General features: G+C 35.9%; 1 protein-coding gene across 3 annotated transcripts in view; it reads right to left on the bottom strand.

The window, feature by feature from the left end:
- The window catches only part of clu (clustered mitochondria protein homolog), a 238,153-nt gene that overhangs the window by 114,040 nt on the left and 99,033 nt on the right, over positions 1-25,080 (bottom strand). Inside the window, exon 1 of one of the 3 annotated variants that reach the window (XM_069828092.1) lies at positions 8,030-8,238. The exons of the other annotated variants lie outside the window; for them this stretch is intronic. The gene's annotated coding sequence lies outside the window, so the exon portion shown is untranslated. Of the gene's footprint in view, positions 1-8,029; positions 8,239-25,080 lie in introns of those variants that run through there. 3 annotated transcript variants of the gene reach the window in all.

The following is a 25,080-nucleotide window of genomic DNA, read 5'->3' on the forward strand; positions in this document are numbered from 1 at the left end:
TGTGCAAATGTTTATATCATCATCTAGGAGTATGTTTATTGGTAGTGACATCTGTGTTGAATTCACACAGTTACACGATTTACGGTTTGACGATGGTGCTTTGAATTGTAAATTCTGAAATAATTTTAATCAAAGCATAGAATCAGATAGCGTGACAAACATCAACTTGAGCCTTGTTGGAAGAGGTCGTAAGACAACAGTCGGTTTGTTCATGTGGCTGATTTACTACCACCACCACCACCACCACTTAAGGTTTTTCTAAAAACCTGAGCTTACGAAGTATCGCCATAATAAACCATGTGACATAAAGGCAGGTTGTAAAATTGTAGTGTAGAGAAAAATATGCCTGAAGTCGAAACCGCTTCAATCAGAAGAGATAGAAATTAGTCGCCCTAGCGACAAGGCCAATTCGGTTTAACTCAGTGTACAAAATACATTAATAAATGAAGGGAACATCTGAATCCTCCCTCACTCCTTCCCTATCTTGCGTGAGAAGCAGATATCGAACTACCCTGGGATTTTCCACACGGAACAGGGAAGTGCTGTGGAAAATCCCAAGCATTATTTCTAGAACTAAGACTCAAGCAAATGAAGCATCATTTAAGGAATGTGAAAAAAATATTAATCAACACTGGATTCCAACAACATTTGAATGGTTTATTTATAAAACCTGCTATTTTGCTGAAAAACAGATTTTTACCCCGTAACATAAGAAACATATTTCTTACATTCTGAATCAAATGCTAAAGTTATTCTTTGCCAATTCCTGCTATTTGTCAATGAAAAATGATATTTAAAAAAATGATTTCTTTTTCAAAACCTTCTAATTTTTGTTTTTCAGGACAAATCCTATTATCTTATATTTTAATTTAGAAATTGTTGGTAAACAATTATTCTAATACACGTAGTACATAGAATGGTATACAATATTTGTAAGATGAGAATAAAGACGCATATACAGGGTGTATCTAAATTGGTGTCAAATATTTCGGGGACGTGTTCCTAACATCAAAACAATTAAAAAAGTTAATAAGAACACGGGTCTGAAAACCATTCGTTAGGGAGTTATTAAAGGATTTGTCCCTTCATTGACCGCTGATTTATTTTATTGGGTTATTTTACGACGCTGTATCAACATCTAGGTTATTTAGCGTCTGAATGATATGAAGATGATTATGCCGGTGAAATGAGTCCGGGGTCCAGCACCGAAAGTTACCCAGCATTTGCTCGTATTGGGTTGAGGGAAAACCCCGGAAAAAACCTCAACCAGGTAACTTGCCCCGACCGGGATTCGAACCCGGGCCACCTAGTTTCGCGGCCAGACACGTTGACCGTTACTCCACAGATGTGGACTTGACCGCTGATTGTTTGGTGGTTTTTTGTTTGTTTGTATTTTGTAGAGCAAAGAAATCAGAAGAAAATGTATTCTGTAAGTGAACAGAACGAAATGATTTGCATCATTTAATTGAAGATGTGCTTCTGGACGTCATCCAACGAATGTGTTTTAACACGATGCTGCTCCAGCTCATTTCAGTCTGATAGTTCGTAATCGATCGATTTCCCCAAAGATGTATTGGTCGAAGGGGATTCATTGCATGGCCTGCTTGATCGCCTGATTTGAATCCAATGGATTTCTTCGTCTGGGGACATTTAAAGTCCCTGGTTTATGCAACTCCTGTACTTAATGTTGATATTCTGAGAGTGTATCCAAACTGGACTTCACGAAATACGAAACACTCCAGGAATTTTCAACAGAGTACGCCAGAGCATGTAACGCAGGTTTAGGGGGCACATCGAAACAGAAGGAAGCCACTTCGAGCAATTTTTGTAACATTAAATTTTGTCTTATAACTCTGAAATAAATTATTTTGAGACCAATGTTCATATGAACTTTTTGTAATGTTTTGGTGTTAGGAACACGTCCCCGAAATATTTGACACCAATTTAGATACACCCTGTATAACAATGATTATACCAAAGACAGCACAGTCTTGTACGGTAATTCTGTTGTTATACTAGTGTTTGTACACCCACCGCCTGTAGTACACTCTGGATAGTTTCTGACAAACTAAGTGGTCTACGCTTCTCGGAACTAGCGACATCTAAGAGCCACGGTCATAGAGTCGAGGCGATTAACAGCAAGTTAAGGGCACTGTCACTGTAAAAAAACAGTAGTGTTTTTTTTAATCTTTTTCTTCTCTGGTGTTTCTCAACCCACCATAAACGTTACTTGAATCGTTTATTGTAAAGACACCACAACAAACATTTTTTTACAAAATGCGTTTTTTGTGGATTTTGATTGCCAGCATGAATGCACATCTTTTGATATAAAAGCCTTATATCTAGCATGACTGCAACATGTAACAAATTGGACAAGAAATGCATTTATTGTAAAAACCCCACAACATCACATATGGTGTTTTTCAAATAAACTAGTCGAAGGTGAATGAGTTTTTTCACTGCAATGAATAAAAAGGTAAAGTTCTTTGTAAAGAGTTCATTAACAGCATTGTACCGGCAGAAGTATTCACCATTCGAATTCCTGAGAAAAATGTTTGTGCTGAAAATTTGCCGTTTGAACTGCCAACTGACCCAGCTTATAACAGCTCGAGGCTACCAATTAATGTTAAAAAAATGGAGGATCTTATGAAGATTTTGCAGTACATACCGGATGAAGTGAAAGGATTCAACAAAGGACTTACATATGGCCTATTACCAACAAAGATAGTAATGACAGTGGAAGCGAAGACAAAAAAGTACTGATATTAGAAAAAAACTTTAATTTTTTGTGATTTTGTATGTAGTTTTTTCATAGATTATAAAGTTTGTTCATACTTACTTTCATTCACTCTTACTTGGAAAAAGGCAATGTTTTGCTTAGTTTCAGTTTGTTTGTTGGAAAAACCTCATAACGTCCCGATTAATTAAATTTTTTGAGACTTTATATGTATTATAAAACACAACTAATGGTGAATAAATCTCATATTTAGCAACTAATATCACTTGTTAGATATAATTTGATTATTAAAATAAAATTAATGAAACTAAACATTTTTTATTGGCTTCCCAAAAGTTTTGTTTTTGTCACTTGTGGGGTTTTAGAAATAAACGATTCACTTATAGGCCCTATTAAATATAAATAATTTACTGGTATGGAAATATTAGCACGAAACATGAAAATTTAACCAAGCCATTTCAAACTAATACCGGACAACTTCATACGACACATTAAACGCCGCACCAAACGAAATAATAAAAACCAGATCGGCGCCATGTACTTCTTGTATCATTTCATCCGAAGAAATGCTGTTGACCTTAATGTGATAAAATTTACGCAACTGTTTTAAAATATATTTGAGTACATCTGTTTATAATAGACGTAGGCAGAAATTACCAGAAGTTTGGGACAACAATAATTCAGATATGCTGAAGATTTATTACAGGTAGCTTGCCACATGTTATTTACTATTCACCGACGCACTTACGCCTCTGAAAGTCATGGCATTCCTTTAGTTAAACCGTATGACTTCTATTCTGATCTGAGATCGTCACAACTTATTCTTGATGGTCTCACAACAACACAATATTATAATTGGGCCAAAATGTACATATGCCTTTCTTATCGACCACAAAACAAATTTGTTGTTTTGTTGGAACACATATCAATTCCTTCAAGGCCGAAGGACGGATATGAACTGATATGAAATTACTCTGGAAACTTTTTAACTTCTCAACTTTCTCTATTTTTTATTTTAATTCCTACTTACAAATGTAAATTAAAAAACTGTAAAATCTGTATCACACTGAGAAAAATAACATTGAAAAGAATTCATTAGTGGTGAAATGGAATTTAGTAACTTTGCACACAATTATAGAAGCTATTTTTAAACATAGAAACACAGTTTTTTACGATCAAGCATCGTGTTTTGATGATTTTATATGTATTTTTATGTACAGTAGTGGCAAAAAAAACCGGACCGACCTTTGTAGCTGATTTCAGAGCCTTGTTCATTCCAGAGCACGATAGACTGGTAACTAAGACTTTCATGGTTCGAATCTTGCCTGGGAAGGAAATTTTTTTGTTCCTTATTCAAATTTATTCCCAATACTTTTCGATTGCTGGTAAAATTCATGTTCTGGGAATAATAAGTTAATTAAGTAGTAAAATATCGCTGCAATAGAAACGTATTGGGAATAAATTTGAATAAGGAGGAAAAAAAGTTTCCTTCCCAGGCAGATTCGAACCACAAAAGTCTTAGTTACCAGTCTATCGTGCTCTGGAGTGAACAAGGCACTGAAATCAGCTACAAGGGTCGGTCCGGTTTTTTTTGTCACTACTGTACACAAAGGTAAGTCAGCAGCATACGATTATGTTAACGCATATCATTTTCAAACCGCTCAGTTTATTCTCTTTATAAGGTAACGAAAATAATTCGATGTTCATTGAAACATTAAAACCCAACATATTACACATTTTGTTCAGCCTGAAAACATTAGTTTACTGTTAAGTAGCACATTCAAGGGGAAAATTTCAGTATACACCTCACTGACAAAACAATTATCTTAAAATACTAAAAAGAGCAGATTATCTGTTTGGCGAATGCGCATCATCATGCTTACGGAAAGGCACTTTTCAATACCAATAATTTATTTTGTGCGCACACGGTTGGGATTTTGGAGGAAGAGGGAAAGGAAGGTAACCGTGTTCTGAAATTTATCCCATTGAAGCCAATTATTTTACATCTTTCAAATGGTAATGCGCGTCATCATTATAATACATGTATAGATTTAGACGAAATGTGTTTGAAGACTGAAAAAAAGAAATGATAACTTCACTGCTGCAATTACAGCGTTCCTCTTGAACAAACAAACAACTATTCAACAGAACGTATTATGTGTTTATCAGAAAATCATTATACAGGGCTTCCATTTCAAAACTTCCCAGTCTAAATAATTATTTCAATTGAATTCAATTTAAACAAAAAACCACGTCAATTTAGATATTGAGGGGAAGTCTGAAACCAGGCTCAATTGCATTTTAGATCACCTCCACCACTCAGCCACCCCGTCTTTGAAATTTCAAATGGCATCCTATATTTTTATACTTAAATATGAAAGAGTAGTCAATAATTATTGTTTATACACCTAATTCATTTGTTTTCGTATCTTTTGTTTTCTATCGTCGCCTGGCACCCGGATTGTTGTTATTGTTGATTAGAATTGAAGAGAATAAAGCTACAAAAACTTATTGAGCATTTTATGTAATAGTTGTGTTTGTGTATTAAATTATTTTAAAATGGTGTACACCCTTCAAGAGAAAACATAAATCCTTATTGATTAAATATAGGAAATTACATAGAATAAGCTGTTGTGTTTTTATTCTACAATCAACTGATAATAACAAAAATACAGGTTGCCAGGCGACGATAGAAAAGAAAAGATACGAAAACAAATGCATGAGGTGTATAAACAACTGAATGCTCTTTCATATTTAAGTATAAAAATATAGGGGAGCCATTTAAAATTTCAAAGTGGAGAGGCTGGGGTGGGGGTAAAATCTAAAATGCAATTAAGCCTGGTTTCAGACTTCCCCGTCAATATCTAAATTGACGTGTTTTTTTTTTTAATTGAATTCAATTTAAATTAGTTATTTAGACTGGTAAGTTTTGAAATGAAAGCCATGTATATTCTCATATCTTGTTCACAGAAACATGAAACCTAAAAAGAAGTTGAAATTTTTAGAAATATAATAAAGAAATAGAAAGAGTTCGAACCTAAGAATCCTGAGTTAATGATGAATGTGATTACATAATGAAAACGCAAGCGTAAATGCACAATATAACCACAATACAGTCACGAAGCGTGAGTTGTGAGGGTGCTAGCAACAATAAACTGTGCCGGCAATATTTCGCATTGTCTATAATGAGGCGATAGTAGCGATCCTAGTGGTTAGGAACTATCTATGGATGCATATTTACTACGTATTGAGCTTCGTGACTGTATGTATATACTTGACTGTGATATAACCACAATAATGACAAAACAATTTCTTGGCATCGCTCACAACTTTGCGAATTTAGTCTGTGCAGCATCGTAATATTACATCTTCTGCTCTGAGTTTACAAAAGAAGTTTATCTTTCCAACCAAGTCCAAGACCAACACCATTTGGATGTCGTCCTCAGCCTAGGTGTAGTAGTAATCTCTTAACATTATCATGCAATTCTTAAGGTACTCAAAACCCCAACGTCCAATTGTTATTTTATTACCGCAACATACACCATTTATACAGAGTGCATGAAGAATACGTCGTGGCGTGATGGTAGGAACACCGCCCACATTAATGCTTACGTATTAGGACCCAGAACAATGAAAGTGGCCTGGTGCAGCTATTCATAACGACGGAGCGCAACAGGTTTTTCACAGCTTTAGGAACCGAAAATGAGACCGGCACTTTAAAATTTAATTTATTTCACTTTACATATCATTTACAAAATCTTTGAAGGGATTCATATTTAATTTTATCCTGTTTAAGGGGTTAGGTACAGCTTACAGCAGTAAAATGTTTGGAAATATTCAACATTTTTTTTTTCCTCCATTACTGTATCTTGTACAGTAGTGGCAAAAAAAAAAAAAACTGGACCGACCCTTGTAGCTGATTTCAGAGTCTTGTTCATTCCAGAGCGCGATAGACTGGTAACCAAGACTTTCGTGGTTCGAATCCTGCCTGGAAAGGAAACTTTTTTTTTTGTTTCTTATTCAAATTTATTCCCAATACTTCTCGATTGTAGCGATATTTTATTACTTAATTAACTTATTATTCCCAGAACATGAATTTTACCAGCTATCGAAAAGTATTGGGAATAAATTTGAATAAGGACCAAAAAAAAAGTTTCCTTCCCAGGCAGGATTCGAACGACGAAAGTCTTAGTTACCAGTCTATTGTGCTCTGGAGGGAACAAGGCTCTGAAATCAGCTTATATATTTTTTTTAATTCAAAATGGTGGCAGTTTACTGTGCAGTGATGAAGCATTTCCCTCACTACTCAGAAACTTTTTAACTTTTTCATGTTCTCTCTCTTTTATTTTATTGCTGAAACTGATGTTTACAATATCACGCTGTTTCAACTACATTCCTTAATAAATAATATATTTTTTATTTTGTGTTAGAAGAAAATACTGATATTTGACCCTCTTTTAAAATGAATTTACTTTTTATCAGACAATCTATCAAAAGTAGAGAAGTGATCTTGCATCATATTGTAGATATGACATGCATAAATACACACACAAAATTTTATCATAAAATGTTGGATAGTTTTAGAGTTATGTGGGAAACGCTTCATCATTGCATAGTGAACTGAATTTTGAAATATATATGTAAATAATTTTTTTAAATCGTAAAAATATTTTTTTTCATATAGCAGAAGGAGAGTGTTTTACGCATACTAATTTTCATTATCGTACAAGATACAGTAATGGAGGAAAAAAATGTTGAATATTTCCAAAATTTTACTGCTGTAAGCTGTACCTAACCCCTCAAGTAAGAGCGAACAATTAGAAAGTAATCTAAAATTCAAGTCATAGTTTATGCTTACATAACAAAAAAATTCGCCCGTTGGCATCCGTTGCCAGGTATTTAAGAGTAAGTATAATCTTTTCTCAACTGGTCTTGGCTTCATATATATTTTCGGCTATGGACCAGTGAGATTTTGAACCGACTCGTTTATACTGCATTTCTGCCAGATGTCTCTCTCTCTCTCCATTGTAGTGACATCTGTTGCCAACAGCTGAGAACGATGTGATGATGGTCTTTAAACATAGCATTTCTTTCTCAATAAAAATCAATGGCGTCCTACAGGATTTGAACCCGCGGTACTAAGATGGAGAAAAGAACTGTAACCATTACACCACAGACAACTGAAGACAAAATGTTTATAGTAATAAATGTCTATAGCCTACCACTTATTGAGTTCTGGGGCAATCATCCTCATTTCTCACAGATAGATCTATATGAAATTCTTTAACTCACCTACGATTCACCCAAGAAAAATCGTGAACCGACACTTGGAAGTGTTCTTAAGCACTGCAATTTGCACATAAATATAAATATTGCCACCTAGTACACAAAGAGTGCAAACTGCATCGATTCACAGACCCGAGGCATTAGCACAACCGACTCCAACTACACGGCACATCATCACTACCACACATATCCCGAAATAACGCGCTCTCGCTCGTGTTTTATATTTGGATTACAAAAGAAGCCCGTGGAGCTACAGTAAGAGGTCGGCCTGCGAGTCTCCTGTTGGTAAATTGTTCGACTGTCGTGAGAAGCGAGTTTCCTTGAATGAGAGACCGCCTGTCCTGCAACCTGTAATACGCCTCTATCGTCTCTTTTCCTCGTCCTTTAAGAAACACAGAGGAAGTTCGTCACGCTATACAAGATCTACTTAAAAGATTTTCACGAAAACACGTTTTCAGCATTTATGTGGTATAGAAAAAGTGTTTTTTTTCTTTACTTCCTATCTGTCTGTTTACCTTAAAGGTATATTTTATATTTATGATTTTTAGGTTTGTTATACATTCCTTATTGACGAGTAATTTTACATTAATAATTTACAGTAGAACCTCTATTATCCGTGGTAATGAAGGGGATGGGTTGAACGATTATTCGAAAAAATCGGATAATCCGTACCACCAAAGATATTCATAAATTTAATGAATAATGCTTACACTTTCGTAATTTTCTATATGGTCTTGTATTGAATATGCTATATAGCGAATCAGAAATTCATTGATTTAAGTGTGGTTGTTAATGGGGGTTTTTAAGGGCAAGCATTCTCCTTGTAATGGCTCTCTGTAAAATAATAGGAATAGTGGAGGTCTCATGTTGTAGATTTACATTTTATATATACTTTATCCTTGATTTTTATTAAATTGCACATAGTTGTGACTCCAATCTCGTATTTTCAGATGAGCCACAGTTTCTCGTTCCCCAAACCACTCAGTTATTTGCAATGTTTTTATACTTAGAACAACATGATTTCTTTTGTTACCCGTGGAAGACATTTTATATAGAAGTTACACAGTACGACAATTGAAACAGTAGACTGTACTGTGTAAGGTTAGAGTCTTGTAAAAACTCTCTCTAGAAAAAGTAACGTGCTAATATAACGTACAGTACTTCATATTATATTTCTATAGCGAAAAAAGCGAAAGACAGTCGGATAATCCGCCAATCGGTTAATAGGGTGATGGGTAATCGGGGTTCTACTGTATTTTATTTGTGTATAATCACAGCATTTTTGGTTAAAATACCAATATTTTTGGTTCATTTGTGATTACCTAAAGCTCATGTAGAGGCTCCAGTATCAGGTTCAATAATTTTGGCTGGTGTATTGTTAAAATTAGGAGGATACGTGAATGACCACAATTATTACCAGAAAATGCAGGCTCTAAATTTCTAAAATTTTATAAGGAAATGAACTCACGATTGGACAAAAATTACGATGTATCGGTACCACAACAAGACTTATCAGAACTTAAATATCTGATAAAATTATAAAAAAAAAAGGTTACTAATATTTTTAAGAATTCACTTTTTGCTTTAAATTAAATTTTCCAAAATTTGACAATTTTCACACATATTATTTCATAATTCTACTACCATTAGAGATAGAATTCTGAAATTTTGTACAATGATTTAACGTAACTTTATACAAAAGGTAGACTACAACAACGCCCATTTCTTTGAAAATATAGTAGAAGAATTAGGTCACAAAACATTATGTAAATTTTAATATATTTTATATAGGACAAATAAAAAATTAATTGTATTAAAATAAACAACTCTACATGTCTGAGAGTAGTCTACTATTGAGAAATAAGTGTTTATTACATGCAGGAAAAATATTAAAGATGTCAGAGAGATCATAACAATGTTATGGTTACCAAATTATGTAACTGCAGAATTTGTTTGTTTTTTTTTTTTTGCATACTTTGATAAACCTGGATTTAAAAATATTACGGTATTAGTAACCTTTTTTATACTTTTATCAGATATTTGAATTCTAATAAGTCTTGTTGTGGTACCTTGTCATTTTTGTCCAGTTGTGAGTTCATTTTCTTACAAAATTCTAGAAATTTAGAGCCTGCATTTTCTGATAATATTTGTGGTCGTTCACGTACATATACCCTTAAGGCGCTTGCCTGCCGGTCAGAAGTTACGCAAGTTACGCTCGGGTTCGATCCCCGCTTGGGTTTTTTAGAGATTTTCCCCAACAGTAAGGTGAATGCCAGGTAATCTATGGCAAATCCTCGGGCAAATACCATCTCGCTATCACTTATTCATCGACCTAGTAGCTGATACAGCGTCATTAAATAACCAACTAAAAAAACAATACAATACAAGTAGGCCTACTTACAATATCAATAGCTGTGCGCTCGTTCATTGACCGAGCTGGAAGGCAAGTGTTCAATTATCGTGAATTCAAACACTAACAACACATTGTAATAAATAATTAAATTACAAAGAGTGATTGTGTATATCTTTCTGCTGCTATATTTTTATTTAAACATGAGTATTCGAGGAGTGTTTATAACACGGTGGGTCCACACCTGTGGAGTAACGGTTAGCGCGTCTGGCCGCGAAACCAGGTGGCCCGGGTTCGAATCCTGGTCGGGGCAAGTTACCTGGTTGAGGTTTTTTCCGGGATTTTCCCTCAATCCAATCCGAGCAAATGCTGGGTAACTTTCGGTGCTGGACCCCGGACTCATTTCACCGGCATTATCACCTTCATTTCATTCAGACGCTAAATAACCTCGATGTTGATACAGCGTCGTAAAAAACCCAATAAAAAAAACACGGTGGAGTAAAACTGAATGCGCTGGGAACCAGAAATTCTATCACCGCCTTCATCGTCTTCTGTGGCCGAATTAACAAAAATACAGTATAATGGTCTGAATGTGACAACACTATTTTCTAAACATAATTATTTATTCAGGTACAGTACAGAAGACGGTGATATTTTGTTAGTCATACAGAGAATGAAATTCATGACCGTAAAAATTCTGCTTCAAAAACATCATATAAGTAGCAAAATTTGATTTGTTATATTAAATTATTTCAACGTTACAATTGCTTGTTTGTTACAATGTGTATATGATAACGTTATGCAATTTGTGTTCTTTTGTTTTGTGTGTTTTTGGAAAATATAATTTCAATCAATGCTCCGCCATAAATGTTGTAACTAAAACCTTGTCCATCCCTCGTGTTTTTCGTACGGCTCGTTCTCTCCCCACACGTTACCTGCACTTTGTTTACGTTTTCACTGTGCCTAAACGAGACGCTCTACTGTACTAAGACCATGACAAACATGCCAGGTATTATCGCTCGGTTTTAATTTCAACTCGCGTTTGTAAACAAAACTGTGTCGTTGAAATAACTGGGCACGCTGTACATAAAGCAGGCTGAACAGCCTGTAACATAGTCTACGGATGTCTTTATGAATACGCACAATATCTTTTCGGATGATATTAACAATATACACTTCTAATTGCAATTTACAAACTGCTCCCATTGAGGGTAGCCCTTACGGACTCAGTTTATCCTCAAAAAATAGATATACATATGTAAACATAGATAATGAAATAAAAAAAGAAACAAAGAAAAGGGCATGAAAAATTATAATTGCTACTAATGTGGCACCATGTGATTAATCAGGACTTGACAGGAATTTTTTAACACTGTTATCACTAGGCTTCGTATTTCAACTACCTATAAACTGAAATGAAGTTGCCTGATTCGAAATATATGCGACGTCATAGCGCAGGTAAAGGTAAGTTCGTATACAAAATACAGTAGTTACGCATCTTCTGTCCTCTTCCTCTAGAAAGTAAAAATCGCGATGCAGTCATAGTGCGTAGCTTTATCGATCACTGCTCTTACTAGTCGTATTATTTAAATAACTACATCTTTGTGGCTGATTGAAGATTCATTGCAGAGGTAAAATGCCTTCGGTAAGACGCTCAAGCGTGTAATATTGCAGGGCATAGTTGAGGATATTTGAACTAATATTTTCATTGTCAATATAGACAACATTACATAAAGTCACAAAAGCAGTGCACTAAAGACACTGCAATATGAAAAGGCACAGAAAGTGTGTTGAACGTAATCCGAAACAACCAGTACCACGAAAATCTGAAAATTATGATGATATTAACTCCACGTTTAGCATGGATTTGTGTAGCCTACCATGATGTTCAGTGTCAATATCCTAATTAATAAATTTAATAATCTACATTTTAGGGAATTTCTGCAAAAGAACATAGAAAATTAGTGGGTTTTCAGTGATGAGCGACAAATGCAATATCCTAATGAAACACGAAAAAATATCAGATAATAAGAATAACATGTACTACATAATACACCATTAACGTCAAGTGCTATTGAAAGAATTTCTTGCAATATAAAATCATTTCAAGTGACATCCGCATATGTTCAAGTTCTGTAACTTATGAATGCACGTTACTATTCACTGCAAAGATCACGACGAAAATGATCACGGCTCAAGCATGTGTTTGCTAGTATAGCTTCAGAATGTCGGGAGTTCACTGTACTCCACGAACACGCAGCGACGACCTGTTTGTTTATAGCCTTATCCGTTGCATTATCTGTGTTCAGAGTACTATACCCAATGTGTCTTTAACTTCAGTCTATAGGTAGTTGGAATACGAAGCCTAGTTATCACGTCATCCTTCAGAGATGTTGGTAGAGCAAACTGCCATCGAAATTCTTCGAAAAAAAAAAAAAAAAGCTGATATAGTCCCTCCAGCACCTATGAGCAAGCCGAATACCTCAACACGAATTAAGAAATATTTCAGTTTGAAATAGTTGACTGTAGGGTCATAGATCGGCTTTTTCTCATGGTGGACCTCGGTTGACTGATGACATCCTACTTCAAAACGTATCGTTGGGTCCACAATGATGCTCTGTTTAGTGTCAGCATTGTACGCTAAAATATTGATTCGTCTCGTTGACCCATTTCCAGCTAGACAGAAGATTTCTTCTTCTACTATCCAGCTCTTATTTCTTAATGCGGCAATAATTTTGGATCTTATAAGATGGTGTCTAGAGTTCCTCAAGAGCAATCCATGTTCAATGAATCTCAAGACGTGTGCTAAAGTTTCGATCTCCGGGCAGCCATGCTTGCACAGGGTACCGTCAAGAGATCTGCCGGGAACGGAGAGAACAGCTGCTAAATTTGCTGTCAATTTTAGGCTAGAAATCCATTTACTAGTCGAAAAAAAATTATAGCTTATTTAATAACGTTCGCAACTGCCGAGATTATATCAGCGTCGCCGGTGTGCCGGAATTTTGTCCCGCAGGAGTTCTTTTACATGCCAGTAAATCTACTCACATGAGCCTGTCGCATTTAAACACACCCAGGCCGACTTCACTAGTCGAAAGCCTTTTCTTGTTAGCAATCCAACTGAAAGTAAATTTCATTTTGACAAAGACTATTTTTGTCGCATTGAATTTAGTGCCATGAGTTACTGCAGTACAGAACAAGCCTCATTATTTATATTTTGAAACAAAAATGACTGCCGGTCATTAGATACAACATTTTTGTATGCTGAAAAGCTTCATTTCACTTCCGTTAAAATAACTTATGCATATGTGAAGCTTTTTACATCATTAATGTCTAAACTGAGTTCCAGTAATGCACATTCCTGACCAGAAATAACATTAGAAATCTTACGCAAAGCACTGTATCCATAATTTTTGTTCAATATTATTTTTATTTTGTTTTATACAAATTTCCCTGTTTCATCTTGCACGCTATTAAGTTTATGTACAATATGTTCCATACATGCAATATGATTGACTAGTTTTTGCCCGTTTTCAGCTCTACGTGCTGACGCTCTATTCACTAAGCCACATCGGATTCCCATCCCGATGTCGGATCGAATCCTCTCAGTTTAAGTTCGACCTCTTAGGTTCCCTCTAGCGGCCATGCACTGCATCACAGATGTGTGACAGTGGCACAATGTACAACACATTAATGTACTTCGGTACATCGTAATATATCAATGTTTTTAGCTTACTTTCCATGACTGGGTCACTCAGAAGATTTTGTGACAAAATATTTGATCACTTTCTGAAGATTAGCGAAGTCATCGCAGTGATAATTTCAAGCTGCCAACCAGAAAACTCATCACGTAAGTACAAGAGAAGGAGGCAGAGGGACACCAGGATATTATTTCTTGAATGCTGATCTACACGAAAAGGTGACTTCATAAACGCTTTCTTCACATTGGAAATCAGCCGGTCAACATCTCAAAAATGAGACTGCACATCTTTCGTAATTCTGTCACAGGCCTAGGCGAGGCAAATAACGTGAATAATTTTTCTTTATATTTGGTTTTAAACTCGTGTCTACCTTGACCATATAAGGCATTGTATCACTAACGAGCATTAGTACTTTCTTGTATTGGACACCTGAAGCCCATAGCAATTGCAAGACACTGTCAAATAACGAAACAATTGTGGAGGAATCCACTTGATCTAGTTCTTGACATATAAGAAGGTACCTATTATTTATATAGCTGACAAAGGATAACAAAATAAAATGATAACTTGAACATGACTTGAACTCACAACCTTTGAATCATTAAACGAGCGCTCTACCACTGCTCTACAAGACGCAAATATCGATTAACTCCATAGTTCCGAAACTGCTTCTACAAGCGCATGCATCGTGTAACATCACCGTGATCCGAAGTGGACTTAGAAAATATTCGCTGTTCACGAGTGCGGCCACTTTCTTTGTTGACAGCTGTACATATTTATAAGTAAAAAACAAATACATAAACAAATAAATTGTAGAAATTATAATACAATAAACCACTGTAAAAAACATAACTTTACAGACGTGGACAAATTATTAACAAAATTGACGATTTTTATGATAATTCTGTTTACAAAATTTGACTTTTCAATTTAGACTACAGTTGACAATTTTGCATATATTTCTATCATTACAATAGATAGAAATATACAAAAATGTTAACTGTAGTTTAAATTGAAGAGTCAAATTTTGTAAAAATATATAATAAAAATCTTCATGTTTTCCTAATAATTTGTAAATATGCAAAAATATCAAATGTAGTCCAAATTGAAGAGTCAAATTTTGTAAAAAATATACAATATAAATCTTCTACTTTGCTAATAATTTGGAAATATCCAAAATCTAAACTGTAGTCCAAATTGAAGAGCCAAATTTTGTAAAAATATATAATAAAAATCTTCAGTTTTGCTAATAATTTGTAAATATGCAAAAATATCAAATGTAGTCCAAATTGAAGAGTCAAATTTTGTAAAAAAATATACAATACAAATCTTCTATTTTGCTAATAATTTGGAAATATCCTAAATCTAAACTGTAGTCCAAATTGAAGAGCCAAATTTTGTAAAAATATATAATAAAAATCTTCAGTTTTGCTAATAATTTGTAAATATGCAAAAATATCAAATGTAGTCCAAATTGAAGAGTCAAATTTTGTAAAAAAAAAAATATACAATACAAATCTTCAATTTTGCTAATAATTTCGAAATACGCAAAAATGTCAACTGTAGTCTAAACTGAAGAATCATATTTTGTAAAAATATGTAGGCCTAATAAAAATCTTCAATTTTGCTAATAATTTGTCCACGTCTGTATTATTTACACCGACTACTTACTTCTTGTTTTGTTTCGGCATGTTAACTGCCTTACTCACTGAACAGCAGACCTAAACTGTGTGTCTGGGGTTCAATGCCACTGATCTATACTCCATATGCAACTACAGTGTTGCGGGTTGCTTGATGACTCTAGATAACCAAACGCAGGACTCTGCTGATAAAGACAGCTGCGAGCAAAATTTTCCGGCCATTTCTAGTCCACATAAAAATCTGAAGGTAGTAAGCGGACTTGTATCACCACTCTCCACTCGTAATCCATAATTATGCTACTGTCGCAAAACTGTCATTAGGTTAAACACTTAACTCATTCATACACAGCACCATTATAAACAAATTTGTATTTGTACTAAATAGCCATGTTCATTAGCGTTTCTCACATTATAAAAATGAGTGTCACTAACGACACGCTTTCCCATTATACAAAATGTGCAACAATTAAACAATTACGTAAATATTTGTCAAATTAAGCAGGAACGCATTCTCACGGCCCTCCTCTTATGTCATAAATTCCCTCTGAAGGATTTTCTATTGTAGTGTAAACTTACAGTAACAGCATCCATTTTCCACATTCATTTATGTCTTCAAATGGTCCCCGTTATTGCATCAGCCCACCAAGATTGCGGTTTCGTCGTTCAATGCTTCCTTCTTACTTTTGGTACCCAGATTTTTATTTCTATACAGGTAACACCCTCTTTTCCAACAATTTGTCTGTATTATCTTAGCTAATGTTACATTTCTTGGGTCATACGTATTTTTTCAACCTTCTTTTATCTAACTGTATCGTTTCTGGTTTTGTCTAATTACATCGTTTCTGATTTTATATAAGCTTGAATATCTTGCATAATGTCTGTAACAACAAAAGTATTTCCGCTTTACTGTCCATGTTTCGGAATATAAAGGAAGATACGTTTTAATACTGTTCTATATATTTTGTATAGACCTATTACTAAATCTACATATTACTCTACGAAAAGATTTATTAAATCTACATACTTAGACTTCAACAAACAAAATTTGATAACACAATCTCAAGGGAAAAAATGGAATTCCCTGCATCATAATCCACAGTTAATTCCCGATTTACCACGAAAATCGTCTGTAGCTGCATTTAGTTTGGCAACAGGCCATGATTGTTTGGCCAAACACTTGCATAGAATTTGAATATATCAGTCCCCTAACTGCCCATTGTGCAACTCAAACCAAGAAATGGATTCGGAACACCTCAAAATCTGTGCTTCAGTGGCTGACCATGATAATATCTTTGAAAAATATTGGAGTGCAAGTGGTCAAATGACTTTATTGTCAAACACCTGGCATTAGAAAACAACAACAACATATGCAAATCAAGATTTCAGGTACAACTCCCTATAAAGTTGATTTGAATAATTTCGAGGGAAAAATTATTGAAAACAACAACATATATTTTGTATACTATTATTTTTATAGTATAATATTATTTACATAAATACGTTCAATAAAATTGAATAGTAACTTTATAAATTACCGAGAAGGCTAGAGAAGTGGTAGAGGGCTGGCCTTGCATTCGGGAGGTCTGGGGTTCGATCCCAGGGGCCGGCAATCCCAACTGTGGTTTTTCATGCTTTCCTCAATTATTTCCAGGCAAATGCCGGGATTGTACCTCTTGAAAGTCCGGCCATGGACGACGATCCTTCCCTTAATCCTTTGATATGTGTGAGTGAATGCTGTGTAATGTCTTAAATGTTTGTGTTGTATCGGAGGTGGCCCTGGCATTGAGCTGATCCCTCATCCGGGGAGGCCCTCCATGTCCTTGTGTGGTCAAAAAAGTATGTATGTGATCCAGTAGATTAATTCCTCTCCCGACAGGTCGCGGCCCTGTAAGATCCATGTGGCGTGAGTCGTGTAAATGTACCTAAAAGAGAGAGGTTAAACTGAGGGAAAGAAAGAAAGAGGACTTTATAAATTTCCTGAATTAATCTTTTCTTTCAATATTCATATCCATAATCATCATCGTCATGAATAGTTCCGTGTTAGGTCATGTGGCCTGTTATGTTGAATCTGAATGGCCTATATACGCAGGTAAGTCTGTACAAATCTAAATCCACAGGCAAATACCCTCATATACGAAAAGTTTTAAGATTTTCGGCCCGGAGGTAAGTCTCCAGAGTTAAGCAACTGCTTGAAATTTTCCAACTGTAGTGTTCTCCAAATTAAGCGCAGAAAAAGTAGGGTCTAAACATAGAAACGATACTGCTAGCATGTGGTCGAGATTTCGTCATGTTTCGTTCGACGGCAAGCTATTATCTCACGCATTTCTAGGAACGTAGAACCATGAAGACATAGCACAACTCGAGAGATTGCATTTCTCCTCGGGAACTAATTGACTTCAACGGCCTCTTACAACTTCTTGGTGAACTATAAGTCTAGGAGAAAGGTCTGTGACAATTATCCAATTCAGACATCTGCCAAAGTCTATACAGATAAATTTCCGGTAAGCCTTTGCATGTATGGGGCCCTTAAAGACGTTCTTGATTGATACATCGATATTTCGATAGTCCCTCAACTCTGGAAACTGTTGGGGTATAATTAAAAACTCTTTCTGTTAACCTACCCTCCTCATATTAAAAAAAATTCATTATTTTCAATAATGGCTAAGGAAGCTTTTAATAAAAAAATGAGCATCTTCTGCGGACCTCTGGAAAAATAACTAAGGAAGAAACTATTGAAGTGCTTTGTATGGAGTATGGCATTGTATGGTGCAGAAACATGGACATTACGACAAAGTGAAGAGAAGCGAATAAAAGCATTTGAAATGTGGATATGGAGAAGAATGGAATGTGTGAAGTGGACAGACAGAATAAGAAATGAAGCTGTGTTGAAAAGAGTGGGTGAAGAAAGAATGATGCTGAAACTGATCAGGAAGAGGAAAAGGAATTTTTTGGATCACTGGCTGAGAAGAAACTGCCTATTGAAGAATGACTGGAAAGAATGGTGAACGGGAGAAGAGTTCGTGGTAGAAGAAGATATCAGATGATAGATAACGTTAAGATATATGGATCATATGAGGAAACAAAGAGGAAGACAGAAAATAGGAAAGACTGGAGAAAGTTGGGTTTGCAGTGAAAGACCTGCTCTTGGACAGAACATTAAATGAATGGATGAATTTTCAATAATTCATTTTGAAAAACGTTTAATGCGTCGAAGTTGAAATAAAGGTACAAAATATTCTGAAAGAACATATTATGAGAGACACATAGATCAGTTAAAATCCTAAGATTATTGTCTGAAGAAGTTTTCGATTTGAGACAAAAAAGTGTAATTAATAATAATTTATCGGACAAATATTTTGGGGAATTGTGCAATTTTATCACTTCACCATATACAGGTTGGGCAAAATAAAGCTGGCCTGGAGAAAAAAAAAATATATATATATATATATATATATATATATATATATAGTTATAAGACTGTTTAAGACTGACCTTTGTTAATGAACATCACAGAAGATGCATCGAAATCACGGTTTCCTGCAGTCTTATACATACAAATTCATATATTTCATATATATTTTCCACGGGCCAGTTTTATTTTGCCCACCCCGTATAAGAAAAATATTTAAAAATCTTCGGAGCCGGTTTTGAATAAATGACCCATATTCCGTCACTTTCTCAAATAAAGGCTAATTTACTTTACAGTAAACATGTATTATAGGTCATTCGTTATCTCGTGAAACGAATACAAGTATGCGCCGTAGCTTATATAACAACCTTATGGTGGGGTGAGTTAACTAGCGACGTTTAACAGTGTAGCGAGGGAGGGAAGCTTCTCAGTCCACTTTCTGCTTCCCTTCACGCGCAGATAGGTGTCAGGAGATAACGAATGGCCTATACATACGTATAATTCCCGGATAAATTTACTTACAGATTGAATAGAAATTGAATTGAATTTACTATGCCCCAATACTGCGACCTGTTACGGTCTACTGCGCTGACCCTCAAGCTAGGCCATAGATGTCCAATTGTAGCTCGTACGAGGTAAGCAACCTGCAGCGCATATTCAAGGTCGTTTTTCCGATTTTATATGTAAAGTTTTTGACCTTAGCAGAGCATGCTTGACGTGTAATATCTTCTGGCTCTATAGACGTTTGGACACGCGCATTCCCAAACCCACACCGGCTGACTACACTAAGGTTCGCTGCGTACCCAGGTGCCGAGCAGGCAACTCCCTCGTCCCTAGACCAGCCCCCTCCGTGCGTCGCCAGCCGGCGATCTGGGAATGCTACGGAATGATGACGAAATGGAGAAGTGGTGACGGAATGAGACACCTAATACAGTAGAAACCTCTATTATCCGTGATAATGAAGGGGGTGGAGTGAACGGTTAATCGAAAAAAATCTGATAATCCGTACCATAAAAAGTTTTCATAAATTAAGTGCAAAATATTTTCGTAATTTCCTTCATGCTCTTTTCTTTTAATACGCTAGGTAGTGGATCAGAAGTTCACTAATTTAAGTCTGTTTTTGTTGTTGTTTTTTTTTTTTTTTTTTTTTTGCAATTCATGGTTGATTTTCCAGTAAATCAGTTATTAAAACAGTATTTATGTACTTAAGTCTGGTTTTAAACGGCGAGTTTTTAATAATAATAATAATAATAATAATAATAATAATAGTTTTATTTTCCCTGGCAGAGTTAAGGCCATTAGGCCTTCTCTTCCACTCAACCAGGATCAAATCACATACAAAAAAATACATACCGGGATACAAATATTGACTTAAAAATAATAATAAACATAATTAAGTAAAAAAGAGAGATTGAATACATATACACAATCAGTATTAACTTTAAAATAACAATAATAAAAAACATAATAAAAAAGTGACTGAATACATAATCACAAACAGGAAAATACATCTAGTATACAGTATTATTATTTAATGGCTAAGGACACTCCTTATGACGACTGTCTGTGCAAAGATAGAAATAGTAGAGGTCTCATGTTGCAGATTTACAAATTTTATAGAGTTTATATTTTGTTTTTCATTAGTCTAAATCGCGTACAGTTGTAATTCATATCTCGTATTCTGATGTGAGATGAACCCATTTCCTCTTTTCTTAAATCACTCAATTACTTGCACTTTTTGCCGTAGTACAACATGTTTTCCTTTGACACTTGTAGAAGATAGTTTTCATAGAAGTTAAACAGTATGGCCATAATGCGTAAGGGTAAAGATTTATAAAAAAGACTCTGTAGAAAAAAATTCGTAATAATACAATATACAGTACTTCATATTTTTTTCTGTGAGAGAGAAAGACAGTCGGATAATCCACCAATCGGTTAATAGTGTGACGGATAATCGGGGTTTTACTGTATGGGAGAAAATGGGAGAACCTCGAGAAAATTCCAAACTACGACCTTGTCCGCCACCGGGACTCGAACCCAGGTCGCCTGTGTGACAGGTCAGAGGTCTCATTACTCAGCCACCGCAGGGGCTGATTGAAAAGGAACAAGTTCTTCCAATAGTTAGGGAGAAATCCACGCACACAGAAAGAAGGCATACCAAAATAATTTTCAAGATCTGACGGATGTAGAGAGAAAAAGACATTCCCACCGAAATCTAGAAGACCATCGCAATGTCTTTTTTTTTTTTTTAGGCACTTCATAGTAAATATCTATTTTTTTTTTTTCGCATACTAGGCTATATGACCGTGAGATGTAATGGCTTGAATGAATGCGAAACCTGGGAGAACTGGAAATAACCACCAGCCGCAGCAATTAAGTCACACGGGATCATTCACAAGAAGAGGCGCCCGCACCTGGCGAATTCAACGTTGCAGAGCACATTAACAGACACCGCTTTGACATTTTAAACATTCCCGTGCATTTCAACAGTTTCGACTGAAAGCAAGGACAAACGCAGCGTTCGTTTCTATCACGCACTGCCTCTTCGCCTGGAACAACGCAATGCATTCATGAATGTTCTAACAGTAATTTCTTATGGATGAAGAGAGTAATGTATTCCTGGTGCCTTTCCCACGTGCCGGTAAATTTTCACAACCTTGCGTTTAATATAACCAATTATATACAGAGTGATTCACGAGGAAAGGTAAAAAACTCAGGATGTGAATTCTGAAGTCATTTCGAGTCAAAAAGTTCATATGAATACAGGTCCGTTTTCGAACGGTTACGGAGATATGGCTCTTTGATTTCACAGAAACTTCTAAGATTCCATTGTACTAACTCGCATTTAGAGACAGATAACGGACAAATTTAAAGTTTATATTCATGTATGCATACATACCTAATATTCTAGACGTCGGGGTCGATGTTTTCGCACATTTCCAAAGGTACCTCCTTCTGCTTCAATACACTGCTGCGCTCGGGCGTGAAGCGCGCTCATCGCGCTGGAGAGTTGCACGTAACTGTTCTTTATGCCGCATCCAAAATACGGTCGATTAGCGCCTCTCTCGTTTCCCCCCTCCTTTGCTATACCAAGTCTTTCATCCAACCCCATAGACAGTAAGTACTCTTCGATATGGTACCCTTCTGTTCGGAAAGCGTCGTTCATATTCAACGACGGCACGCAAGGAACTTCCATCGCACAAACCATGAACATACACAATATCGGCGTATTCTATTGTCGAAAATTTATAAGGCATCTTGAAAAACACAACTTAACACTTCCGATAACTGTACCTGTATAACTACTGTACTGTAGGTAGCTGACTGGACTGCTGTGAATTGATGATAGCGTTGGCTATTTGTGTTATCGTGTGTCATTACATCAGACAAGGGCAGGCGATTGGACATTTGTAATGCCCCACCACCCGGTTTCTTCCTCTTATCTACATCGTTCACAATGCAGATTCCAATGCTACGTCATTCATTGCGACCTTGACCTTGTCTCACGCCTCGTCTCACGTCAGCAGCACATGGTAACGTCTGATTCACATTGGGGCGAGACGTTTTACCAAAAAAAATGCATCTAGCTCCGCCATCATTCGAAAACAGACCTATGTTCATAGGAACTTTTTCACTCAAAATTACCTAAGATATCGTATCCTAAATTTTTTACCTTTCCTCGTGTATCACCCTGTATATACTATGAAGATTGTAGACGCAGTTTAAGAGGAGGTTCCGACATCAGCTCACTAACAGTTCTCTGATGGGCACCCTTAAAATAAAAGTCACTACATTCTAAACATACTCAATTTCTCGCGCTAAAAAAATCCCTTTCCACCAGACAATACTCCTTAAATTTAACGCATTCCGCCAAATTCTCCAATTTTTTTTTTTTTTTTTTTTTTTTTTTTAACTTTCATAAATCGTCTCCTTCACATCCTCTTCGATGTTTCCTGGAAAGCTCTCGAGTACATTCAAAACATTTCATCGTGAACTTAATGGGCATATATAGAATTATCGTCTAAATCTAAAATAAATGTAATAATCTGATTGGCTATGTATTGCATATTTTTAGTAGAGCCATCGATGTAGCTCAGTCGGCAGACTCGCTGGCCTGCTGATCCGGAGCTGCGCTCGGGCTTGGGTTGGATCCCCCGTTTGGTCTCATTGATTGGTTTCTTTCGAGGTTTTCCCCAGCCGTGGGACTGATGCCGGGTGGTCTATGGCGAGTCCTCGGCCTCACTTCATTTCACCCCCGTTTGGTCCGATTACCTGGTTGGGTTTTTTCCGAGGTTTTTCCCAACCATAAGGCAAATGCCAGGTGATCTTTTGGCGAATCCTCGGCCTCACCTCATCTCACTACATCTCGCCAAAAATTGTAAAAAAAAAATTGTAGAAAATTGCAAAATTGTAAAATATTGTAAAAATTGAAAAAAAAAAATTGTAAAAATTGTAATTGTAATCTTGTAAAATTTTGACTTGTTCCGCATTTTAAAGCTTCATTGCTAATGTAAGATCTATAGAACATAATAAATGAAATGAATAAAATGAAAATAAAAAATAATATCGAAATATATCCAAAAACTGAATTACAACGACCAAACATTTCTAAAAAGCGCGAAAAGATTTTTTCCTTGGTTATTTAACGACACTGTATCAACTACTAGGTTATTTAGCGTCGATGGGATTGGTGATAGCGAGATGAGGCGAAGATTCGCCATAGATTACCTGACATCCGCCTTACGGTTGGGGAAAATCTCGGAAAAAACCCACCCAGGTAATCAACCCAGGCGGGGATAGAACCCACGCCCGAGCGTCACTCCGGATCAACAGGCAAACGCCTTAGTCGACTGAGCTACGCCGGTGGCTGAAAAAATGCTATTGTGAACTAAGAAAAAAATCGACAGGCGCACAGGTTTACTATGCTACATATATTTACGTTTATTATGGTGCATATCTGTACATAAAACTACGCGTAGGTGGGATCATCTGTCGATAGGTACGTATGTAGCTTTACTATGCCGCATATTTTTTACACAGAACTACGTGTAGGTGCGTTCATCTGTCGACAGGTGCATAACTTTACTATGCCGCATATTTTTACGTAAAAGGGGTTGTTGAAAGGAGAAGAACAAGGCGAATATAAGAAAAACAAGGGGAATAGAAGGTACAAAAGGGTAAGACAAGGAAAACGAGAATATAAGAGCAACAAGGGGCATACGAGAAGAACAGGAGAAATACAAAGAGAACAAGGGGAAGACTAGGATAATAAGGGGATTACAAGGAGATTAAGGAGAATGTGGGAGTACAAGAAAAATAAGGGGAATGAATGAAGCATAAGGGGAATGCATGGAGAATAAGGGGAATGCATGGAGAATAAGAGGAACACAAGAAGTTTAAAGAAAAACACCAACGATAGCAAGGGAAATACATGGAGAAGGAGAAGGCAAAAACAAGGAAAGGCAAGGAAAACAAGGAGATGAGAACAAGGGAAATGCATGGAGAATACAAGGGAAACAAGGGGCATACAAGGAGAAAAATATAAATACAAGGAGAATAAAGTGAACACAAAGAGAATAAGGAGATTGCAAATAGAATATGGCGGAGTTTTCATTTTTATGTGGGAGTCAATTCCAAAGTTACCTCCGCATACTTAGTGAGTAGGACGTAGTTATACGTCAAAACCTGAAAAAATCACGATTTAAAAACAATTAGTACAGGAGCAACGCTATCAAGGCCTTACCAGAAAACACATAAAATAATCGAATTTCTAATTCCAGCTATTACTGTTCAACTACTTGCACATTAGTAAAGATAAACTTTAAACATTTAAGGAAATAACATGCCAATGACAATCTTACACTCATTTTCAGAAGAATCATGAAGTATTTTGCTTATTTAGATCCGTAGCAAAGTTACTACCATTACGAATAAAGAATAACATTCAGAGGAATATATTG

This window comes from Periplaneta americana, chromosome 6, assembly GCF_040183065.1.
Source record: "Periplaneta americana isolate PAMFEO1 chromosome 6, P.americana_PAMFEO1_priV1, whole genome shotgun sequence".
NCBI lineage: Eukaryota > Metazoa > Arthropoda > Insecta > Blattodea > Blattidae > Periplaneta > Periplaneta americana.